We start from the raw sequence: 19,211 nt of genomic DNA on the forward strand, positions 1-19,211 counted from the left end.
CTTAGGAGAATAAATGGAGCTTATTCTATTATGCATACTTTATGGGAAAACTTTTTGCTTTTTTTTTAAATTCTTAATTACAAACAAAACACTTATAATACCAAATTATTTATTTGTTAAATTTATTTTTCATTTTATTTTTATTATTTTTGCTGAGGAAGATTGTCCCTGAGCTAACATCTGTGCCAATTTTGTATGTGGGACACCACCACCACAGCATGGCTTGACAAGTAGTGGTAGGTCCATGCCCAGGATCCAAACCTGTGAACCTCAGGCTGCAGAAGTGGAGTGTGTGAACTTAACCACTACGTCACCAGGCAGGACTCCAAAATAATTTAGAAAAAAAATTTAATAAAAGTAAAACAAAGCTTTAAGATAGTAGATATAAAAGTTTAACAAGTGTTAAATATTGTTAAATTATCTAAGATATGATCTGTTCTATTGACTTTGTTTCTTCAGGGACTAACATATTGCCGGGCCCACGGTTGGCAATGTTTATTAAATTATTTTATTAATAAGCGTATATATTATATATATGCATATATTATATCTACACACGTACATATATTTTATATAGATATACATAAATATGAGACTGTACATTGAATTGATTGAGACTATATCATGAATAACATTTATAACTTACTTTAATCTATCTACCATAATTTTAACCAATGAAATACTAGAATAATAAACCAAGATGTAATTGTAACATAGTCACAATTTTACAAGCATAGTATATAAATGGTGGTGTCTAAACTAGATGGTGTCTAAACTGTATTTCAAATGTAAGATGAGCTCAGAAAAAGCAAGCTCCTGAAACAGAGCCCAGACACCAACTTTAAAGGTGAGTTTTGCGTTATACAAATCCAACATACTGGTTTAGTGAGGAAAATGAATAGCCTAATATCACATGTCAATACTGTACTCTATAGTTTTCAAAGTATTCACATACACATTGTTTCATTTGAATGTTACAACAACACAGTGGGCTGGGTAAGCTACACCATTTGAATGCATTTTACTGATGAGGAAACAGAGACTGAGCCATCAAGCACTAGATCCATGGACCCATGGCTAGCACGAAAGCCAAAGTCACAAGTGCCTCTACACACATATTATAGAGCTGGTAAAAGGAAGTATCAAACAAACCAGGAAAAATAACTAAATAGTGGAAAGACCTACTACACATAACTTCAGACAATGAAATACTGAGTATTTATTTGTGGGAAGCAAAAGTAGCAACAAGAGATAAAAGCATGTATCAAGCGTTCTCTCCAGGGAGGCCAGAGTGAAGAGAGTCACGTCAGGAGAGAGTACACAGTTCCGGAGAGAGTACACAGTACTGATTCAGCCTACACGTGATTTCGATCCATTCTACGGAGGTGTGGAGGTCCAGAATATTTACTGTAAAAATGTTTTCTTCAAGACGGTGAACCTAGTATTAGCACTAAGAGCTCAAAGTGAGCCTGACTTCTGATTCTACAGGACTGTACACCTGGAAGTGTACACCTCTGTGAAACTGTGTGTTTAGTGCTCTGGTTATAGGTACTGTTTATATTTATAACCACCTCATTAGCATTCTAAAAATGTACATGTTAAACTCATACTATTGTAACTTAAAATGTCCCAAAGTAGAAGGTACTATCATCATATTATCTTCTTTTATAAGAAGAAGAAAACTTCCCAAGCTGGCCTCCTTCTTTTCATTAAACAAATCTTTAAAAGCCTAAGGGTTCTCTTTATTTCTTGGGAAGTCTATCTGGCAAGAATCATTCTATTCACTCATCATACATTTTTCTAAAGCTGGAGCAGATCCACTGGTGTTGTGCCAGAGAGGAGTACAGAACAAAACATCACATGTAAGTCTCTGTTTGGAAAAGAATACTAGAAAAATTCCCTATACATGAAGTCTGGGAGCTGCATGAAATTCCCTAGAATTTTTGCCTGTGAGACCTAAAAGACAAGCTACATTGCATATACCTTCATTTTAGTCAGGAAGATTATGCCTGAGCCTTACTCACTGCATAGGCTATGTAGGACTATGTGTCACATAAGGCTTTGAATTTTTCACCTTTAGCTTCAATAGACTACACCTTATCTTTGGAAAAATCAGGCCTATTGGATAAATCTGGATTTTCTTATAAGAGAAAAAATATCCAGAAGAAAAGCAAGATGGATGGGTCAGTATATGCGGTGTCAGTATGTGTACACATAGCCAGCAAAAGATCATTTGGGAGTATAAATATAGGAAGCACTCATATCTAAATGTCCTACAGGAATTATTTTTAATAATGTCTCACTTAAAATGAAACCACGGTAATAACTGTGGTATATGATGATAATGTGATCCACCAGGCCTTAAATGACAATGTGATGTAATGACTATCCCAAGAGAGCAGCTCAGACAGGGTGATTGTGCCTGTATTAGTGTGCTGGGCTGCCACTAGTAGCAAAGTACCACAACCGGGTGGCTTAGAACAACTGAAATTTATTGTCTCATAGTTCTGGAGGCTGGAAGTCCAAGATCAAGGTGCATAAGGGCCATGTTCTCTCTGGAGGTGCTAGGAAAGGATCTGTTCCAGGCCTCTCTCCTAGCTTCCAGTAATTTCTTGGCTTGTGGCAGCATAACTCCAATCCTCACATGGCACTGTCCCTGTGTGTTTGTCAGGGACAAATTTTTCCTTTCTATGTGGACATCTGTCATATTGGATTATGGCCCATCCTACTCCATTATGACCTAATCCTAACTAATTACATCTACAAAGACCCTATTTCCAAATAAGGTCACATTCTGAGTTATGGCGGGTTTGATCTTCAACACATGAATTTGGGAAAACATAAGCCAACAGGTCCTACGCAGAGACTCAAAAGCAGTCCCACAGGTAATGCATACATTAAGATTGTTCTTCATATTAATGGCTTGCATAACTTGGTAATTCTCTGTTGTTTAAAATTTTTAAACTATTACTGCAGAATATATGGTAAATATCCCATTTCTTAATGCATTTAAAGACAAGAGTATATCCAGGATATGAAGAGGTGAGAACAACTGTTTCTCAATCATTGTGTTTTTTAGAGTTCATAAATCTACAATCCAGACATATGTATAGAACTTTATAAATACTCAAATACTTCCACTGTCACATATATACATTAATAATATGTAATCGAAGTTTCCTAATGATGATACCATAAATTTGATTACACAGAAAGACATACTGGTGATATAGCCTGAACATAGGGTGACCGTATTATTTGTTGTCTGGACCTGGACACTTCTGAAAGCGAAAAGGGCATTATTAACAATTAGGCCAGGCAACAGGCAGAAACCAAAACAGTCTCAGTCAAACCCATCATGAGGGTAAACAAAAGAAAGAGCTGGGCTGAAATGAAATAATGGTAGGTATAGGATACCTTTTACCATATTTGTCTGTAGTAGAGACTGGGAAAGGCAGTGATTATTCTGCTCTTGTATTAATACTGAATACCTAAAAGAAGGTAGAAAAATGTATAGAAATGCACTAGATTTTGCAGAGAGCAAGAATGCAATATCTTTATGTTTTATTGATAAAATGATATGTATAAGAGCGATACCATAGAGAGGATAATGTGAAAAGGAGATAATGATCACATAAAAGTGGATCTTTCTAGCCTTTCCTAAGTTCATCACAGTGGAATGAATCTGAAATACTTCAAGAACCCCATTTAAGCACAATCAACCAAAAATGTAAAATATTGTATTATTTCTTTGCAGACAGAAGAAAAAGAATTAGAGAAATTACTTTTTGATCAAATAAAGCAAAAAGATTAACCTGGACCAGAGATTCTGGGTTTCCATTTTCCTCATGTAACAGCATTCCCTCCTAACCAATGTAGACGGTGCTCACCGGGTTTACCGTTTCTAGACTACACCACTCTGTGTTGTCATTCTTGTAAGAGCACTGTCCTAAAAGAACACACTAGCATGTCGTTCTTCTCCATTTATAGAAAAAGTAGATGAGCAGAAACACCTGGTATTCATACTCATCAAGATATTTTTGGTGTATGATCCATTCAGTCCAGCCCTATAAAATTTCAAAGCCCCAAATAAGACAGAACACTAGTAGCACCTAAGTTTGTCCCAATAGAGTTCTTGTTGTTTAGGGATGTCTTTTAATTGTTCCCCTCTTAAAAAAATGGAGCACTTTCAGCCAAGAAAATCTTTAGTTTACTATGCAGCTTTCCCAGGTGAAATAAATACCCCTAGCTAGAGTCTGCACCCACGTTAATTAGTTTGCCCACAGGCCACCCTGGCAACCATCCAGCCTTTCTGGTATCTGCAAAGCATTTTATGCAGTGCACACAAGGACAGGACAGCTCTTCTCATTTCCGCTCCAACCCCAGCAGGAAAGCAGACGCCAGTACACTTTTGTTAAAGACACGTTTCACTGCAAAATTTTTCTTCAGGAAATTCACAGATCTCCAGGAACAGGGGAATTTCACCCCCGTACATTTATTTATATGTTAAATAATTACACTTCCTGTGTCAGGAAGCACTAAATTAAACAGTTTAATTTACAAAATATTTGTAACTAACCAATTTACCTGTTTTAATAGCATACTTACCGGATAAATGAATAAAACTCACTGATGCAACAAAACACTAGCAAAATGCAAACACCACGTAAGCATCACGGGAGTGCGCCAGAAATGCTCACCACTGGCAACAAGAGCACTGTCTCATAGAGCAAATTATCATGCAGATTCCACTTAGATTAGTGGTTCAAGCAGTAGTGATTTTGTACCCCAGGAGATATTTGACAATGTCTTGAGACATTTTTATTGTCATGACTTGGAGAAGCATTGTTAGTGGCCTCTAAGAGGTAGAGACCAAGGTTGCTGCTAAACATCCCACAATGCAGAGGGCAATCCCATTACAAAGAACTGTCTGGTCCAAAATGTTAATAGTGCCAAGATTGAGAAACTCAGCTTAGATTGTGTGGAAAAATGAGTGGCTTTGTACAAATTCCATGTGGTAATACTATCTTTCCTGGGTGCATTTTAATAGATTTTAATAGTTACTTTCAGTCAAGTTTCTCTGATTTCATTTTTCTAACTTGTCAAAATTATAATTATGAATTGTTACCAAATACTATAAAATTATTAAGAAATACAAATACCCTAAAATTAAAATAAAATAATCTAGACTTTATCATGCTGTATCTGCATTTAGGAGAGACCAAGGATTGGTAAGAAGTACATATGAGTCAAAACTGAATTGCATGTGATATTAATGGAGGATTCCAAAAACCTCTTCATTTTCAGCTTTCACTCCATTACCAACTCATGACTTTGTTTTCTTTATAAGATAAAACGCTGCTTTTAACCTACCAGGTCATGAAGGCCAGAAACAGAACCACTCTCACTGTCAGAGAAAAATATTTAGAAACGTACCTAACTAGATATAAAGAGGAACTCCAGCTCTGTCTCTTAGAAAATGCTACAGTATCTTCTCTGTGATACACTTTAAGGAATAATCACTTTAAGCATTTTGAGGTTCTTGTTTCCTTATTTTAAGCAACAACAATTTTTCAGAGTACTTGCCTTTGATAAATTTCTCTTATGTTTTATATGGAGCAAATTTTCAACCTTCAATTCAGAATGACATAAAATAGAAAAGTCAGAGCACAAAAAAAAACTATCAGCCACATCCTCTAGCATTGGTTCTATCATTTAGTTCTTTAAGTACATAACTCAACTGTCTTTTATACTTCTTCAAATGCATGACCTCCAGAACATCTTTGTCCTTCTTATCCTAACAGTCTGCCCCTCTTAATCTACCACCCTCGTATTCTACTATCTGTAATTTTATAAAATAGCTCTCCCACTATTATTATAAAATACCACACACATCCAGAGTAGTCCTTTACTGGGCACACTCAGTTTCTTATCACCACTTTATTATGTATCACTGATATCTATCTAAGGTTTGACCTTTTTTTAGACTAATATCTGATGTTCTAAGGGAGAGCATCTGAAGTTAGACAGAAAACCCCAAGAAATCATTCTTTGAAAACTTGTTCCATGATACTCTGCCAAGACATCCGTGAGCAAATAGCCCAGAAGCAGACAGCCCACATGTTCCTCTTATGAGACAGCGTTTGGCAGTTGCAATCACAAATCAGAAAACAACTACAGAGAAATCCTCTCTTTAAACATATGGTCTGCATTTATGTGGTCTACACATTAGGGATTTATTTGTGTTAATAAACTGCCTTTAAAATGACATCTCTAGAAAGATTTTGTTTATCCAATGGTTTGGGAAAGAAGAGTTCCTTTGAATTTTTTTTAAAGGGGGAACATAAAAGCAGGAATTTGATCAACCAAGGAAAAGAGTGTGGGCACTTGATCCATTAGGAAAGGAGTAAATATAGTGGTAGAAGGATAGAGAAAGAGAGGCAGGTGGACACAAAGCCACATTTTAACACAGTCAGTGACTGCCTCCTACACTACTAAACACCATGCCCATGTCACTTCCAGGGTGCTCACCAGGAGGTAGGGCTGGCTCACAATTAATCGGATGACATATGCATAGATGTGCCTTAACTCACAATCTAACTATAAATGAGGATTGTCAGGGAAAAGAAAGAATAGCCCAAAGACTTTCATTTCAGGACTATCTAAGGTCAATAGAATAATCTCATAGATAATTTGGAGACAGCACTCTAGCCTCATAAAAACTCCACGATGCAGCAAAGGTTTTGGTTGCCTCATCCATTTATATTCTTTAAATGTATTTTCCCTTCTTGTTGCTCCATGTAACTCTAAGAAAAAGGCCTAACCAATCCCTAACTAAAGCTGCAGACAAAGAAGATAATACTTTATTTTCAGATATGAGGTGTATAAGACAATAACATTTGGTTATAAATTCTAACACATATTTTTGGCCAAATTGCAAATATATTAAATTAAATTAAAATATTCATGTATAAGGGTCATCTTGCCAAGATGTTTTAAATAATGTGCACATAAAATGCAACAATAATTAATATATTATTGCAATAATTAACTATAATGGCTGCCAAAGTGTTAGACAATTTCCATTGGTAAGATTTCAGCAGATATCTTAGAATCACAGCCTTTGTAAAGCTCTACATTGCACATTCTCTTTCTTAAAGGGAATTTTCAAACGACATAGAAACAGCTATAATTTTTAATCCATAGGTTCCATGAAGTTATAAGGGAATTTATCAATAAGGTATTTTTTTCTGAGCTTACCTGAAAATCATTTAGAAGGGATAGCTACTCGGGGAAGTTTAGAAAGAATTTGTCTAGCCCTGTCAACATTGGTGTTGTTCTTGACCTGACATCCTGACTATTAGCCAGGAAATTCAGGATCTTTATAAAAAGATCTAGTTGAATTCACTTAGTTTTAAGTGACCCACTAAAGAATAGAATAACAACACTTCAAGAGATTCTTAAAACATAATTCTGATTTTTTAAGAAAACTAGTTTATCTCAATAGTCTGGAAAAAATCTATACAAGCCCCTGAGACTAGCGTTCAGGAATAAGTGCACAGAGACAGACATAACTCAGAAGAGACTGCTTGGAAAGGCAGAAAATAAAGAGCAGATAACTTTATTGTACCAGTCTATTGATATAGCTCAATATGCCTCAGTTTTGCTAGCAAAAATCCTACATGCAATTTAAGAACATGTTTGGCAACAGGCTATCAGAAAAATCTCCAGTGGAACCAGTAGAAAAAAATAGAAATATACTTTGTCAAAAATCAACAATTTTTTTTCATACATTTCAATTTCAATGTGCACAGATGCCTAAGGAGAAATAAGAGTCTACAAAATGAAAATGTTTTGCAATTCTCAATACTTACTAAGTGCATATTTGAACCATTCTTTGAAAACTTTTAATTGCCTTTTGCAAGAATCCTATTATTTGATTCTGGCTGTGTTTCAGTACAGTGAGAATTTTTATACTTTGGCAGACACCCTAAATCTGAAATATCAATAGAGACTTTTTACATAGCCTCAGGCTCATAGGCCAAGTACACTTTATCCAAATAATTTTTTTTTAACAGAATATTAAAAAAAAACTCAACTTGCCTCAGGTATGTATTAAGATGTTTTCATCTTGATTCTGGGTCATAAGATATTTGTGGAGTAACAATTTTATATCCATCTGTTTCTTGAATATATCCAAGTAATCCTGGAATCTAAGAAAAGGGAATAGCTACCTTACACGAGCTCTGACTTGTTAAAGCAGTCATATAAAGAGTATGCAGTCCTTCCCTTTATTGCAGTACCAAAATATCTGCTCTGCCAACAGCAAGTGTTTCCACTCATTGCAAATGGTAAATGTTCTAAAAAGAGAACAATAAAAGTCAAATTAGCTTGCAAATGACAAAAAATCCTGGTAAGGAATTATGGAACGTAACAATCTGAAACAGGTAGCTGCTTTCAAACCAAAATATTATTACTTTGAGGAAAAAGGCCATAGCTATCCAATAGCCAAAATAAAAGATAAGCATTAATGTAGGGCATACGCTTTTTAAAAATAATTTAATGTGAAAACCTTCAACTTTAGTTTTTTTTAAATACTATTTTCAAACTTTTTGAAAACAGTCATTTAGTTACCTTAAATAGCCAAATTAATTAAACAGGAGTTACTCAAATTGTGCTCTGCGGGTCCAGCTCAAGGAAAGTACAGAAATGGACACTGTTTGGACACTTTTACAACAGTTTGAAAAGGTAACATTTTGACCGCTGAATCTAATTATCTAAAAACAAGGTTCATATCTTTTCAAATTGCATTTTTCCATTAATAGATTTTCACTGTATTCCACAAAAATATATATTGCAATGGATCTGAAACTTACCAATAAACAAATAAATTCTATTCCTTAGGAAAGTTTGTGTGAAAAGCACTGAGTTAAACAATTTCTCTGGCCATAATCCCCTGGTGTTAACAAATTAACAAGTGCTAGAGGAACAACAAGGCAAATCCTGACCAAATCAGACAATCAGCAGTACCTCTAAAATGAAATGACTAGGTACGCAGAGAGCAGAGCAACGGAGCACCTGTATGCAGATATGAGGGGCCCTCTTTTTAAGGTAAACTTACTGAGTACCCAGTACTTAGATATTGTGAAGAAGCATTTTATAACTCTTTCTTTGAAAAACAGAAGTCATAGATATTCACCTAAATTTATTCACTGAAGAAGAGAAATCATATATGAATGTTTTCAGTTAAATGTAAAACATTTCTGTGTTAATACTTTATAATTAGGGCATTAGAGAATGTTACCTTTCCATATGGATACACACTAAAAAATAGACTTTTGCTGTTAGTGTCATTGAGTCAATTCTGACTCCTAGCAACCCTGTGTACAGCAGAGCGGAACCCTGCCCAGGCTTTTTGCACCATCCTCTCACCTTCTAGCACTATATCAGACAATGCTTCTATTCATAGGGTTTTCACGGCCACTTTTTTTCTGGAACTGAGTGATCAGGTCCTTCTTCCTAGTCTGTCTTAGTCTGGAAGCTCACCTGAAACCTGTCCACCAAGGGTGACCCTATTGGTATTTGAAATACTGGTAGCATACCTTTCAGCATCACAGCAACATGCAGTAACCACAGTATGACACCTGACAGACGGGTAGTGTGGTTCCCCTGACCAGGAAACCAACCCAGTCTGAGGCAGTGAGAGTGCTGAACCTTAACCACTACACCACCAAGGGTAAAAAATACATATGCTGATTAGGATTTTAGAGGATTGCCTAGTTCATACAGACAAGGTAATGCACATAAGATCTAAGGTTCCATGAAGTATAAACCTTAATTTGGAAGTAACTTAAACCTTCACATTTCGCAAGAATTGTCTTACAATTTTTCTACACACTTATTGACAATAATTGTGTAAACTGGCTTAAACTATAGCACAGAGAATTCTTTTTCTTCGCTTTTTTCTTCAGAGCAATTCCAAAGCTTGTGAACACCTAAAGTGGGAGGGGAATGAGTATTCTTATCTTCTAGTTTTTGGTATTTTTATGACGCTTGTCTAATAATAAAACCCATGGAAGAAATAATTCTAAGACAGCTCCCATGTATCATCCACTCTCCTGAAGTAGGGTGGGACCTGTGATTATGAAGGGCTGTCCCTCCCACGATTGGGTTATGTCATGTAGCAGAGGGGAAGAGACTCTGTAGATGTAAAATCCCAAATCACTTGATTCTGAGTTAATCAGAAGAAAGTTATCATGGAGGATCCAACTTAATTAGTTGAAAGTCCTTAAAAGAGCAACTGGGCCTCCTTTCTGAACAGAGAGATCTTCCTGCTGGCCTTGAAGAAGTAACTGCCATGTTGTGAGAAAATCTTTGACAGGACCATGTGGAAAGGAAGTGTGCGTGGCCTCTAGGAACTGAGAACAAACTGAAGGAGGGGGAGGTATTCCCACAACCACAAGGAAGCGTCAACAAACACATAAGCTTGAAAGGGGAGCAGAAAGTAGCCCCAGAAAGCAATGCATGCCAGTCAACATCTTACTGCAACTTTGTGAGATCCTGAGCAAAGGAGCCAGCTAAGCCACGGCTTGACTCCTCAGCATGGAAACCATGAAAAAATAAACACGCATTGTTTTAAACCACTAAGTTTGTAGCAATATACTACACAGCACAGGAAATACCAAACTAAAATAAATAAGTGAATCTAGATTACTGAATTCTAACGAGGGATTCATTTTATCTATCAATCTTCATATAAAACGTCTTTATGAAGATTCTGTCTGGTTTTGCATTCACCGTATTTTATATTAGTGGTCAGTCTTCGATCTCTTTTGTATAATCTGATTCACATATTTTTTTGCATAAATGTCAAAGATTTCACAGGTTTTCTAACTCCTCTTATTTAATCATGCCATTACACTAGAAAGAAAGCTAAACAAGTGGGCACAAGGAAAGGTCATACTTTACGTGATTCTGCACACATACCTCTTCAAAACTTTAAGATACATGATAAGCTCTAATATTAATTCTTCTTAAAAGGTCAGAATTGAGGGTGCCAGCCCCAGTGGCCTACTGGTTAAGTTCAGCATGCTCCACTTCAGCAGCCTGGGTTTGGTTCCCAGGCATGAACCTGGATCCCTCTGTTAGAGGCAATGCTGTGCCGGTAGCCCATGTACTAAAAAATAGAGGAAGACTGGTATGGATGTTAGCTCAGGGAGAATCTTTCTCAGCAAAAAAAAAAAAAAAAAAAAAAAAAAATTAGAATTGATATCTTAAACAGTATAATATAATGGATTTATTCTCTTTTCTAAAAACACATCATAATTTTCATTTATTCCTCGAGGCAAGATATGATGATGCATTTGTTGCTTGTCTTAAAAGAAAAAAAGCAACATTCTGTTATACATAGTATCATAATTATTGCTGCTATAGTTTTAAAGTTACCATTTTCAGACAGTTTGCAACAATTACTAGAAATATATTGTCAAGAGAGAACCTCTAGGGCCTCTTTTGCATAACCAAAATCATCAGGTGAAAATGGGCCACGAACATTATTTCTCTGAACACAAGAATGCAAGGTCCCTGACTTCATTATATATTTCTTAATATGCCCTCCAATCAGAAAAGAAAAAAGCATGGTAGCATACTATGCTTTAGTGCAATCTAGGGATAGCACAGAGTGTTGAAAAGGAAGGAAAACTTCAAACTTCATCAGTTTTGCTTTCAGAAAGATCATGAGAGAGGAAACTAAATTGGGAGTTGGGAGAGGACCTTTCCAGAAGGATACTTCGAGGCAGTGGAGTACTCAAATATCAAGAAACAATTAAGACCAAGTTGCCGGGAAATAGTTGGTTGGTGAGCAATTAGATGTTAGAAGGTGCTAAAATCAGGAATTCTTCCTCACAAGATGTTACCAAGGTAGGTTCCACATCTAGTTAGTGGAGGAGGCAAACAGGGACCCAAGTCACCTGACTCCAGTAAAATCTCTAGCTTCTGATCAAATCATATTTATTCAGTGCTTTCTACATACCAGTGCTTTACATGAATTAACACTCTTAATTCTCATAACAACCTTATGAGGTTTACCAACGGTAAGGTTAACATGCTCAAGTTACCCAGCTAATAAATGGTAGAGTTGAGCTTTGAACACATACTTCTAACCAACCAGGCAAGTTCCATGAGAGAATTAAGGCATGATGTTCAAAAGCATCCATTTTTTAAAAATTAACTTCTCCTCTAGGCCTCTAGAATGGTACTAGTCATGAACCCTTTTTGAGAGAACTGAAAAAATAGTCACTCAAGTCATTATATGTGTTCTGTGGTCCAGATGAGGAAACCTGGGTAGAAAGGCTGCAGCCACACTCTAGAGGATCACTTTTTAGAATTGTAAGTACTTGATAGTCACATACAAGAATGCAGCTTTGAAGATACTCAACATGGATCCAATATCTAGATCCATTCAAAATACAAAAGGTCTGTGTGTCTTGGCAGGAATTGGTTCTAATTTAGTAAACTGAGAGGTTATGGTTCTGACTGGCAGCTGATACAACTTGTCCTTTCTTCAAGTGACATATAACCCAGCTTCAGACTACAGTCATGACACAAAGTACAACTTTAAACACAGCCTCAGGGCACTGAGCAAGGAACAGTCTGGTGAGTTTACTTTTGACTTGATTCTCCCCTTCCCAACCCATTCCAGGGAAGACTGTCCCCCAGCTCTAATCTACTTAACTGAAGAGAACAGGAGATTATTTAGAGAAAATAAAGCAATCCCTAGTAATCTCCATGAACAGCTCCAGGAGCAGATTAAAATGGGAGAAAAACCTCTAGTTGTAATGGTTTCACATTAGAATAAGAAAAGACAGAAGAAACTAACACTTTCCACTCTTTATTCAGAAAATCCAGTGGAATATACATATACTAGTAGTTGAGAAGCTCTAATTTAAGACTCAAAATTTCCCGTAAAAGGTATGGAGTGGATTCCTCTTTAACAGAGTACGAAACTGAAACTCAGGACAATTAACTTTCCAAGATCACACAGGCTGTATCATAGGCAGGGTTTAAGCTTGGGTTCCCTGACTCAATACTCTGATTCTTCCCACCATACCAGACTGCTTACCTTGAGTCCTCAGAACTTCCACAAGATAGACTAGTATGGTTCTGACTTTGCTTAAAGATCAATCAACATACTTACTAGCAACTTTTGGGGCAAGCAGAGCAACATGGAGTCACTATGGGGTTTGGAAAATGTGAAAGAGTAGAATCACAAGACTCAAAGCGGGCAAAAAATTAAAATTATAATGAGCAAGTGTACATCCCATCCCATCCATTCTGCTTCAATTACTCCTAAGGAAATCTGCAATCCTTCAAATACATAACAGTTCTTCTTGATACTACAAAGCATTTTCATGTTTTACAATGTCTTCTACATACATGCAACACATCTGAATCTATGTGCACATTTTGCTAGTTTTATTAAAATGTTCATTTCATATAAATTATGATATATATGCTTATATATTATTTTAATATGTGATATATTACTATAATATATGTTACATATATAATATATAAACATTATACATGGTATTATAATATATATGTTATAAATATAACATGTTATATAATACATATGCTGTTATAACATATAACACGTTATAATATATAACATATATGCTGTTATATAATACATATCATATATAATGTTTATATGCCCATAGATAGATATAGATATAGTTATAGATATATAGACATGTCTGGTTCATATGTTACCCTATAATTAGGGTGGAGATGTAGAAGAAACAAAGAAGAAGGAAAAAATAGGTCCTGAGCAGTCTATTGACCCCAGGTTTAGAATCCTACGCACATTATAAGAACAGAATCTCAGGAGCCAATCTACTTCACTTGTGGAAAAACCCAGAAGGGGTAGGACCAAATCCAAGGTTTGCAACCCTCAAACCACCCCTCTGTCATGGTCATTTACAGCCAGGGACTCAGCTGGCTTTTAGACACCACACAGACAGGTTGTGTCACATCTGATAATTTAAGGAGATGAATGACCTCATCTAATTATCACGCACAGTTTGCTCTGTGATGAGTTACCATTCTGCTATGTTTATTTATTACCACTGAGTATTAATACAAATTTTAAACAATTGCTCACCAGCACACCTTGACACCATGTATCAATCCTCTGGGAACTGAGCTACTCATGTACAATAAAATTTTACCTCATAAAAATTAATTCTGATTTCTACATTTATATCAACAGGAAAATCAGATATTTTGAGAGACAATCAAGCTTAAATACTTAATTTAGAGCGATACGCACACCCCCCACTGTGCCCATCCTCCTGAGGCCTCACATGGCCTATTTGTTTGTCTCTCTTAAAATTTTCACAAATGCAAACGTAAGCCAATTCTAATAGAATGTCATAGCAAAAAAGGTTGGTATTTTTAAAGTGACAAACATCATAAGAATTTTTCAGATTCCTTTCTGTGGCAAATGTCAAAATGACTGCCATAAAAAGGCAGGTTTCTGGCACTTGAAAATTTGCTGCTTCAATGGTAATCATCAAGTTGTACTCATTAATCATAGTATTAATGTACAGTTTCATCTAAAACATCTCTTTTCTCCACAAATCAATTAAAAATATGCAGCAGAAAATCTGTTTTATTTCTACCAACAAAAAGAATAGTGTTTGTGAAAGGTTGACCTCCATTTATATTGTAAAGTGAAAGAGTGGGGTTAAATGAGTGTAACTAATCAGCTGGATGAGTCAAATGAAAATTGGCCTTTTTCAGTGTGCTCCTAGCAGATTTTTACCAACTTCTGTGTTGGTTGCTAAAAATGCAACTGGTCTCAGTTTTACTATTCTGTGCTCACCCAATTTGCAGGGTTGTGTGAAAACATTTCTATAAACATCATGGATAGATTACTTTATTAACTTTCAAATATTCTGACTTGAAGCTGAAAACTCACTTCTTTGACATTGAGAGGTTATCGGTGGCAAAGTTACGACTTTTAAAAATAGATTCAACCTCCTGTGGCACAGTTCTCATACAACAAGTGCTGGCTGAAATGTCAAGATAAAACACATCAAATCCTTAGCAGTTCTGCTCTCTTCACGGGCTCATTTAGGATATAGTTTGTGTCCTTAACCGTAGAGACAGAACACTTCACTCACTCTAGTTTACCGCCTCTTTCCTTTCCTCTTCACGATTAAAGGCTACTACATAAGTTTTAGGAAGAGATATTTTTGAGGCTTGCTAAGCATTCCTTTCCCCATTCGTTTCAGATTATCCTCATGGCCCAAATGATATATTAATACAATATATCTAGCTCATTAAACCTTAGTCATCAATTCATGATCTCTTGAAGGCAGAAAAATCACATGTGGTACAAATAATAAAGTCTAGCCATTAAACAGTCCTTCAAAGTTCCCCATGCATCCTTTCATTTGATCCTCAGAATATAACACTATGATTGAGGATTAACTTAACATCATTCTTGTTCTGGAGTGGAGAAATTGAGACTGAGAGTTAGTTCTGTTCTACTTCACATTGACTTCTTTTCACCCTCAACCTCATTGATGGACTATGCAGCCAGCAACAGCTGGAACAGGTGAGAAGATGAAAGCTCCTGTCATAGAAGGGCAGCAAAGTAAGTGCAGCAGGTCAGTGCAGGACTCTAGAATCAAGTTGCTTGGGATCAAATTTTAGCTCCTAAGGAAATACAGAAGAGTTCTTCAGAGTCTAAGCTTTCCTCTTCTATAAAACAAGGATAATAATAATAATTATCTTAGGGGATAGGCTTAAAGGTTGGATGGATTAAAAACCACACAGAGTATCAATTCACAGTGCCTGGTATACAGAAGGAGCTCAAAAATCTCAGAAATTAATATTATAATAACTGAAAGATAGTTGTTACTAATTATTAGTGTCCAGACATTCTGCAGGTAGAAACATCAAATTAGCTCTAGTAAATGGTGAAGACCTATGGGAGAGGAAAAAAGCAAAGTCACAAAAGGGAAATAAACAGACCACCCTAACTCTTCTCATCTCTTGTTACAATACAAACCACCAGTGTGGTTTTTCCACAGTGCACTGGTACCAATGAGATCCAGACTGATTCTTAGATCTGCTCGATCCTAAGCATTAATTCTTGTCATCTTGGAAACTCAGGGAACTGCTGTGACGGCAGCTGCCAGCAATTTCCAGACCTTCAGGAGACCTGAGATGCCTCTGTAAAGGTTGATCAGGGACATGCTTTGCAGGAATATTCTGTCTGGTTTGTTATCTTATCAAATTTATTATTTCTTTTCTTGACAAGGATATGTTTCAATTCAAATTCCTGCCCTCTGCTAAAGACTAGATATGGGGGGGGGGGGGCACTGATAGAAGGCGGCAGTAAACCATCCCTATCTGCCAAAAAATTAATAAGTAAATAATGCTAAATTGCCAAAAGCAAGAACTATTTGTTGTGTATGTATTACATTTCGGAATCATGTCATTTCATCTTAAGAATGGAATATGAAATTTGGAACGTTCCTCCAAAAACATTTCCAGTAAATTAAAAGTGTGTCTATCCTATATTCCAACCATCTGCTTTAATTCCCAAGCCTGGTTCATATTTCAAAAGTTACTTTGGGAGCACTGTGAAGAAGAGGAGGCGAGAGCGACCCCCGGGCCCACCAAAGGCCGCCCGCCGCTGCATCCCTGCATCCAGTGCCAACATCCCACAGCCATCACCACCACGCCCAAGAGAAAGGCTGAAGGAGATAAGGCCAAGGTGATGGACAAACCAGAGAAGATCTGCAAGGTTATCTGCTAAACCTGCTCCTCCAAAGCCAGAGCCCGCACCTAAAAAGGCCCCTGCAAAGAAGGGAGAGAAGGTACCCAAAGGGAAAAAGGGGAAGGCTGATGCTGGCAAGGATGGGAATAACTCTGCAGGAAATGAAGATGTCAAAACAGACCAGGCACGGAAAGCTGGAGGTGCTGGAGATGCCAAGTGGAAAGTGTGCATTTTTGATAACTGTGTACTTCTGGTGACTGTACAGTTTGAAATACTATTTCCTATCAAGTTTTATAAAAATGCAGAATTTTGTTTTACTTTTTTTTTTAAACTATGTTGTTAGCACACAGAACACTTCATTGTCGTTTTTTGAGGAAGGGCATGTGTCACTAATAAAATGTCTCAGAAGCTGCATCAACATGGGGGAAAAAACATCTTTCCCTTCTAGTTTTGAGAGATCTTCCTCTCGGTTCCCAAGAGGAGGGATCTCTTGATGTTGACACACATGAGCCACCTTGGCACAAATGCTTGGTGGTGTGGAAAAACTAAAATTCGTTTGTACGCCCTCTTCTCCCTCTCCGCCTTCAGCATAGACCTGACTCCTTTAAACCCAGAGACCTCTTGAGATCTGACCCCGCAAAATTGGTTACTGGTATGTCAGGCAATTTGGACTTTCCAGTGTCGCCAATGAGATGGCATCCCTCAAAAGAGCAGCAGTTCCTTTTTTAGATTGTAGATCTTCAGATTGATAATTCTGCCATTTTCATTTCCCTTCCTGGAAGTCAGGGTCGGCTAGTGAAAAGTTGTTAAACAACATACTAAACATAAAATGTCAACCCTCACTCTAAACTTTCCTTGTTCAGAGCATCAAATGAAGACTTCATTGGGGTGTATAGTGGCTTGCTGATTTTGGTAGTCCATTGAAGAAGGGAGTTTGAAAGCTGTATACTGTTAATGATTGTCTGCTCATGTCCTGCCTGAAATACTGTGAGTGTACGTGAAAAGTATCTTCAATAAAGCTGGATACAGTTTGAAGAAAAAAAAAGTTACGTTGTAAGATATTGGTTTTTTTCTTGATCCCTTCTTCATTTGCCTCTGTCAGAACACTCGACTATCAATCATGGCCTCTCTCATCTCTTTCATCTCTCTGCCATTTGGTCTATTTCCTCTGATATGTTCAAATCTCCTCCTGGTAACACTTATTTAGTTGTTCCTACAACTTTCCTCACCTCAGGCAACCAGAGCCCCCTTTCCAAACCTCATCTCCTGGTAACAACTGAATGGGCTACACATAGCCATCTGGCCCGTATTCAGACTGTCAACACATCTTCTTTAGGAGGCTATGCTTTGGACTAGGATTCTAGTCTCAAGCTGGTTCAAAGCTTCAATAGAGAAAATGTAAACCCTCACAGCCATTCAATACCATGAGCACTTGGAAGCAGATAAAGTCAATTTTCAGGGAGAGAGAAGAATGAGGAGTCCAAACAAAGAAAACCAGAGGCTGGAGAAAGAGATGACCCTGACGGCAGACCCACCCCTTTCTGTGGTTCTTGGCACATCCTTGACCTTGACTCCCATGATTGATCATCCAGTTTCACTACCATTGAAAAACATTTCCCTTTTTGGTTTAAGATAGTGCTACGGTTTTCTACTACTTGCAATGCCAAATGGCCTAATAAAGTTCCTATTCTTTACAAAAGAATGCCAAATCCCTTAAACTGTCTTCCTCTGAACTTACTCTTTATCTCTCCCTTTCCTCACATTGCCAAATTCCTTGAAAGAACAATCTGCACTTGCTGCCTTCATATCTCACCTGCTACCAACTCCTCAAGGCATTAAAACCATACTTCTGCCCACAACACTCTACTGAAACTGCTCTATTATATCATTGATGGCCTAGTGACTTCCTTAATAGGCTCATCTTGTCTGACCTCCCTGGAAAATCAAACTGTAGATCAAGGCTCTTCTTTTGAAATTCACATTGTCTATTATAATAGATACTAAAATACTTGCTAAATAAATGAATGAACCCCTTTTCTGGCTTCAAAGTTAGTGCTCTCTGAATTTGCCTCGAAATCCCCTTCAGATCATATTTCTAATAGCCTAATAGTCCTCTACAGAGATGCTATAAACTCAAAATGTCCAACAGCAAACCTATTACCTTCACCGCCACCACCAACTTGGTATTCCTGCTGTGTTCTCTAGTCTATGAAGTTCAGTAGGACATGATCTACCTGTTAGAGAACTGAGAGTCATCACCAACTCTTCTCTCTTCCTGATTCTTCAAATCTCATAACCAATAGGGCCTGATTTTACTTCTACATTACGTTTCATACTTGCTTTGCTTTCCCACTGCTGATATGCTTTTTCAGACTCTGGGCATCTCTCACTCTAGGCATACTGCAGTGGTCTACTA

The 19,211-nt window shown here is 37.0% G+C and overlaps 1 protein-coding gene across 4 annotated transcripts in view; it reads right to left on the bottom strand.

Annotated features, from left to right (window-relative positions):
• Positions 1–19,211, bottom strand: part of CACNA2D1 (calcium voltage-gated channel auxiliary subunit alpha2delta 1) — a 516,254-nt gene that overhangs the window by 488,532 nt on the left and 8,511 nt on the right. The gene's annotated exons all lie outside the window — the stretch shown is intronic.

This window comes from Equus quagga, chromosome 8, assembly GCF_021613505.1.
Source record: "Equus quagga isolate Etosha38 chromosome 8, UCLA_HA_Equagga_1.0, whole genome shotgun sequence".
NCBI classification, from domain to species: Eukaryota; Metazoa; Chordata; class Mammalia; order Perissodactyla; family Equidae; genus Equus; species Equus quagga.